The 7,526-nt window shown below is 40.0% G+C and overlaps 1 pseudogene; it reads right to left on the minus strand.

Moving 5' to 3' along the window:
- Positions 1–658: 658 nt before the first annotated feature.
- LOC114634210 lies at positions 659–3,244 on the minus strand (annotated as a pseudogene).
- Positions 3,245–7,526: the final 4,282 nt, after the last annotated feature.

Raw genomic sequence — 7,526 nt, forward strand, 5'->3', positions numbered from 1 at the left:
GGGCTGGAGAGATGGCTCAGCGGTTAAGAGCACTAACTGCTCTTCCAGAGGTCCTGAGTTCAAATCCCAGGAACCACATGGTGGCTCACAACCATCCGTAATGAGATTAGATGCCCTCTTCTGGTGTGTCTGAAGACAGCTACAGTGTACTCATCAATAAAATAAATAAATAAATCTTTAAAAAAAATCATGTTAAGTGACTTCCAGTGATTTTTAAATTTCAGTATTTTAACAAAAATACAAAAAAATGAATGTAGAACAATTTTTATTAATAAATACATAGAAAATTGCTAGGGTAGCTTATTTATTTAATTTAAAAAGTTCTCAAAACATTTACCCTCAAATTCTAAATCATTATGAAGCATTATTTTAGAAATTCTACATATCCACAAAATCACAATTAGGAAGACAAAAACGTTTTATTTTAAAACATTGAAAAAAACATATGTCTGTTATATTTGAAATATTAAATATGAAAATTGTGTTCTGTGGTACACACTCCCAGAATACTGTAAATTGTCCTATCATTTTCTCTACTATCAACACTTGATAAAGTTAGAGATATCCCAAGGGCCTGCTAATTATTCAAAGTCATCATCTTTGGGTTCACCTTATTTACACAAGTAAACTGTCTAAGATGTTCCTGACACATGAAGCTTCCAGTTGAATTTCAGAAATGTTAAGAAAAGTATCTTCCTTTTTTGCCTGTGAATATTTGCGTATTGCTGTACTGTTGGCTTATATCCACTACAGATACTGGTTCTAGGCCAGCCCAAGAGTCTTCAAGCATTGAAGGCTTAAAATAACTTTCCAAATTCATTAGACATTCTTTTTTCTCTGCCATGCCCTGACCCAAATGGTGTAGATGTCCTTGGAAAATCCTGGGGGTAGGTCTGCTGCTGCCCTGGGGAGTAGCTGAACTGATGCTGGGACCCTGCGGGGGAACCTTGAGTAGCGGCCCGGGGATGGAGACCCGAAGGGGCCCCGGAGAAGCTGCCACCTTGCTATGGAGTGCCTGGTCCCATACTGCCTAGACTGAGGCCTGCAGGGCGGAGTGTGGTGCGGACTCCCATACCTGTCCTGAGGTAGGGCATCTGCGCCCCCACCCCCCAGGGACCTTGGAAGTTGTTTCCGCCACTTCAACCTCCAATCTCCAATATGTCGTACAGAGGAGTTGGGGTGGAAAATTCGGTAGTTGCATAACAGGAAAGCAAGTTAGTTGAAGAGCTCACCACCGATTAGCTGATCACCTCACCAGAACCCCAGCAATGAGAGTGAATCTTTAAAGACAGAACTCATCTTAGATGCAAATATTCAGATTTACCCTGTAGACTTAGGTGAGAAGTTCTGATTGGTCAAAACTAGTACTGTTGAGAGAGATATTTAAAACGGCAGCATTAAATCTGGCTTTTCTTAATCAGCCACCATGTTCCCAACTATCCTAGGCCTGTGGCTACGAGCTGCGGAGGGGGCTGGAGGGGGACGAGGAGGGGCATACCGCTGCTGCTCAGCTCAGGCTATCTGCTCAGGCGACCAGAGACACCGGCCCTGCCACCCAGGAGACACCTGCATGGTCATCTATCCAGCCTACAACTCTGCCTCCCTAGCTCCTCATCTTCCTTCTCCTCTTCCTCTCTTTACTCCTCCCACCTTAGCTCCTCCCAACTTGTGGGAAATTCCCGCTACATAGTATCTTGGATGAAGATGGTACCTTGGATGATGGTGAATACAACCTCATAGATGATAGGCCTTCCAAGGCTGCCCAGTTTGAATATGTAATGTATGGGAAGGTATATAGGGTTGGGGGGAACAATATCACTACTGAAGCAGCAACCTACCTTTCTACATGTGTATCTGTGATGGTTTGTATATACTTGGCCCAGGGAGTGGCACTATTAGAAGGTGTGGCCATGTTGGGGTGGGTGTGACCCTGTTGGAGTAGGTGTGTTACTGTGGGTGTGATCTTTAAGACCCTACTCCTAGGTGCTAGGAAGTCAGTCTCCTCACAGTAGCCTTCAGATGAAGATGTAGAACTCTCAGCTCCCCCTGCACAATGTCTGCCTAGATGCTACCATGCTCCTACCTTGATGCTGATAATGGAACCTCTGAACCTGTAAGTCAGCCCCATTTAAATGTCGTCCTTATAAGAGTTGCCCTGGTCATGGTGTCTGTTCACAGCAGTAAAACCCTAAGACAGAAATTGGTACCAGGAGTGGGGTACTGCTGTTCTAGGCCTGACCATGCTTTTGTTTGGAAGAATGTGGATTGTGGGACCTTGGAAAGCAGTGGAATGCCGGGCGGTGGTGGCACATGCCTTTAATCCCAGAACTTGGGAGGCAGAGGCAGGCGGATTTCTGAGTTCGAGGCCAGCCTGGTCTACAGAGTGAGTTCCAGGACAGCCAGGGCTATACAGAGAAACCCTGTCTCGGAAAAAAAAAAAAAAGGAAAGCAGTGGAATGCTTTAATTTGGTCTTAATGGGCTATCCTAGTAGGAATATGTACGACTTTGTTGCTGTGAATGGTTTGAACTGTGCTGACCTGGCCCAAGAGCTTACAGTGGAGAAAAACTTCAGTATAAGGCCTAGAGACTGTTTTTGTAGTATTTTGGTGAAGAATGTGGCTATTTTTTGCCCTTGTCTGAAGAGTCTGTCTGAGGCTAAGGTGAAGAGACTCAGACTAATTGCATTGACAAAGGAAGTCTCAGAAATGCTCATATACACTGTCCTCTGGTTAAGTCTCATTAAGAGCATTTTAAATAAGCATAGCAAGCTGAGAAAGGAAAAATATAAAACAAACGGTCGAGTATTAAAGGGGTTCCAGAAGTAAAATGGCCCTGAATCCTGTGTTCGTGGAGATTAAATTGAATTAAGGGAGTAGTGACCTTAGGACAAGATTCCACCCAGAAAAGTTAAGGTCCAGGCTTGGCAGAACAAGCCTTTAATCCCAGGATGCAAAAGCAAGCATATCTCTGACTTCAAGGCCGGCCTTGAACAGAGCAGGTTTGAGAAGGAAAGCTTAAATCCAGGCATGGTGGTAGACACATTTAATCCCAACATTACAGGAGACAGAGCCATGCAGATCTTTGAGTTCAAGGTCAGTCTACATAACAAGTTCCAGAACAGCCAAGCTTAGGCACTGAAGGAGTTGGAAAACAAACCTGGTGATAATATAATAGAACAAGCGGGGCGGCGGGGGGGCCATGTTCTTGCCCCATCAAGCAGGAGACCTCAGCAGCTTTGGCCATGTGGCTCTGGCTTTAGAGTGAAAAATAGAAGGGACTACTGGGACAATTGATGCTAGTTAACTGTATCTAAGAAATTAGTGGTGATTAAGAAGAGACCCACCATCACTGAGGTGAAATCTTCTGGGAAGTGTTTTTTTTTTTTTTTTTTTGAGAGCACAAAGAAGCTTAAGAAAAAATGCCAAGGTTGTACCTCATGCTGCAGCTGTACTTGGTAAGATGTAAGAGTCACCCAGGTGGTACTGGTTTTGAAGGCATGAAGGGGTCATGAAGAACAGCTGAGGCTTGGTACTGTGAGAGCCCATGGAAGGACATTTGTCTATGGCTCTTTGTCCTAAACATAGCTGCAGTCTATCACTATGACATTCTCTATCCCTGTGACAGGAGAGCTCCCCAGACTATGCCCATCAAACAAGTATAGGTTCTGGAGTCTTTTCTTCTGTTTTATGAAGGAAGCTCCCCAAAAGAAACTACCATCATCGTATTTTTGCCAGTTATACTTCAGAGGGCAGGCTATTAATTTATTCTGGATTTATAAAGCCCCATAAAACAACAAAAGTTAACACTGTTAGTCAACAAATGAACTAATGAAATGAAAAGATCTCATAAGAAAAAAATAACAAAACAGAATTGTGTTTAAGTGTTCAATGTCTCTAGCTCTCAGTGAAATGCAAATTAAATCTACTTTGAGATGAGCTATCATCTCAACCACATCAAAACGGCTCTCACCAAGAAATTTGAAAACAAATGCTAGTGAGAAGGCAAGAAAAGAGGACTCCTTATTCATTGCTGGTGGGAGTACAAGCTAATATAGCCATTTCAAAAGGGAGTATATGGTTTCAAAAAAAACTCACCATCAATACTACTGCCAAGCATATGCTCAAAGGACTCTGTCATCGTACAGAGATACTTCACATACATATATGCTTATTTATTCTCTGTTTATAGTAGCGAATAAATGGCATCAACTTAGATGCCCATCAATCAATGGATGAATAATAAAAATACGGTATCAGTAACTAATGGAATTTTACTCAAGTGTAAAGAAAATAAAAATTGCAGGAAAATGGGTGGAAATGGAAAGAATTATATTAACTGAGATGACCCCAATTCAGAAAGACAGTGTGTGTTCTATCTTTAATGTAGATTCTACCGTTCTGCCATATATGTGTTCTTGTATGTATATAGACAAGTATAAATGTGAATGGAGCTTAAAAGACTAGAAAGAGCAAGAGAGGATGCAGGGATGTGCTGAGGAAGGGGTAGAATTGCAAATGGACACACGTGACTTGGAAACAAAGAGACAATGAGCAAAAGAATGTAAAGGGGTGGGTGTAGGAGATGAGGAGAGGGGATAATCTCTGTTCTGTTTGAAAACCCAATTATAATACCTAATGTGGTAATTTAAAATTGAATGAATTTGTAAAAATTAGAATAAAATGTATGTGTGTGTATGAATATGTTTGGGGTATGATTTCAAGGTACATTAATATGTATAGGAGGCTATAGCTTCTGCACTGGGGGGATTTTTTTTCTCTTTTACTTTGAAAAAGCAGCAAAAATTATGAGAATTTGAGACTGGAAAAAAAACTTCTTAAACAGGACTATACTTCTGGCACACTCATCTGAAATGTTAACTAATTGACACATTAACTATGAACATTCTTCTTGATGGAATTATTTAAATCTGTTGCTTTCAAATCTTAATTTTTGAAATGTATGCTGAGGGAAAACCATCCTTTTGCAGGATTTATAAGAAAGATAAAGGGTGACTGAAGTGTTAAAATATGCTTTCATCAAATATTCAGACAATTTCTAAGCTGTGTTTTGCTAAGTAAACATCAAATTTTTATTTATTTATTTATTTATTTATTTATTATGTAGACAACATGTCAGAAGAGGGCACCAGATCCCATTACAGACAGTTGTGAGTCACCATGTGGTTGCTAGGAATTGAACTCGGGACCTCTGGAAGAGCAGCCAGTGCTCTTAACCTCTGAGCCATCTCTCCACCCCCCTGCAAACATCAAATAAAGAAAGAAAATTAATTTTAGGATTGCCCTGAATACAAAGAAACTCTTTCCTTGTTCCTGGGCTTCCATACACACAGAATATGTATATATTTTGTCCATGCTGATATGAGCTAATTTGCTGCTGGATTAATTGCTAATAGATTTCAAACTTAAGTTTTAGGGGAAAAAAGTCATACTTTACACTGAACATTCTTCAAAGACTAATTGAATGACTGGAATTTCAGTGAGTGGGAAGGCTGGAATGTTGCAGGTCCAGGGCCTAATTGCAAGTTATCTTGGATTATCTATAGACCCTTAAATAGCCATTTATTGCCCACCTTTGTATAAGGTGCAAATCCTTATCACTATGACTTAAAACCTTTGGAATGTATTAGTTTGAGGAACCACTAGCTTCTACCAACTCAAAAGCTAAGAATACCACATCAGAGACCTATAGTAGAGGTTTCCCCGCTTTGGCTACCTACTGTTTCTACCAATGTATTTAATTGATTGATTGATTGATTTTGATTGATTGATTGGTTTATTTTTGAGACAAGGTCTTACTCTGAAGCCCTGGCTATAGTGTAATTCATATGTAGACCAAGCTGACCTGAAACTCACCCAGCTTATGTCTTCTGAATGCTAGGATTATAGGTGGGCACCACCGTGTCTGGCACCAGCAGCACACTTCAGAAGCATTTTGACTTATGTTTTTCTTTGTTCTGTTCCTATTTAAAACTTCATTAATCTGTTACTGTGTTGAAACTTGGATTTGCAATAAGAAAAATTCATGTTCCTGGACTATGATTACTCACTCATATTGGGCTCCTGAATAAACTCTTAGACTCATTGAGCTGAGAAACTTTTGTATCAGCATATATCTTTTGTTGTAAGTAATGTCACGATATTGAATATTTTTAATCTCTAATTTTGCGTGTGTGTGTGTGTCTGTGTGTATATGTGTATGTGTACACTGCAGAATTATAAAGATAACACTAGTATTATTCACAGACAATATTAGATTCTGAGTCTTTGTTCATTATACCATTTAACTGAACATTTATGTTCATAACAGAAAATTCCCTTTTTATGTAATTTATGTGTATGGTACTATAATTATGTAATGTGATACTCTGCAACTCTGGCAGATGCAGCATATTGAAAATTCTATTTGAAATTAGTTTTCAGATGCATTTTTAATTAATATGGAACAGTTGTGTGTGTTTGTATTTAACAATACCCGAAGCATTTGTTACCAAGGAAAACTTCCTTTGGGGAGTTCTTATTATCATTAAATAAAGATTTTTAAAAAGACTCAAAGAGAAGCTTGAGGACAATTTCTCTTAGTGTCTGAGAGAAAAGCAACAGGGCAGGCAAGGTGTAGATGTTGGCAGGCGCCTGGAGGAAGATGATGGAGAAGTGGAAGAAATGGGGCCCCTTTGCAATTGACTTACTTAGTATGCGGCGGCCATAATGCAGAGTGGAGCAGAGAAACAGCAAAAAGCCCAGAGCATAAGGAGAACTTCCCAATCTTTGATGGACATTCAAACGAAAAAGATAGAAAGAAGAAAAGGGAAAAGTCACACTGTTCTAAGTAAATTAAGCAGGCAGGTTTTGTTTTTTTTTGTTTTTGTGGGTTTTTTTGTTTTTGTTTTCAGCTACATGTGGAAGCACTGCAATCCAATGCAATGATGGAGGGGATTCTAGGAAAGAGAAATGATTACCCAATTAAAGAACCAATTAGTGCTCCTTACTCTTAGCACCTTCAGATAACTCAGATTTTCTGGCTTGGCTTTTTTTTTTTTAAACTCTTACAAGGTGGATAGAATCGTATGCAATGTTTCCTAGAAGCTTAGAATTTCAGGTCTCCACCCAAGGCTAGATTTGGAACTGGGATTTAAAATTCTTTGGACTTAGAGGAAGAAGCTTTGCTTTGGACCATAACAAAGCCCAGATACCCCCCATCTTTTTATATGGCAATTTAAAGGAGTAGCAGAATTGATATTTACCTTTCTAGTGTTACCAAAGAAACTGGAGGTGGGGTCCATCCCCAATGGCTTCCAAAGTTGATAGTGCCTGTAACAGTATAATAGAGTTTCTGAATCAAGGAGAAGTGGAGTGGGGAGGGAGGATTGTGGGAGGGGGTGATCGGGAAGGAGCAGTGACTGGGATGTAAAGTGAATAAGTAAAAAATAAAATAAATGCATTCTGTGCTTCGCTCCTTCCTTCCTTCCTTCCTTCCTTCCTTCCTTCCTTCCTTCCTTCCTTCCTTC

The sequence above is a fragment of the Grammomys surdaster genome, unplaced genomic scaffold (genome assembly GCF_004785775.1).
Source record: "Grammomys surdaster isolate TR1022 unplaced genomic scaffold, NIH_TR_1.0 915, whole genome shotgun sequence".
Taxonomy (NCBI): Eukaryota; Metazoa; Chordata; class Mammalia; order Rodentia; family Muridae; genus Grammomys; species Grammomys surdaster.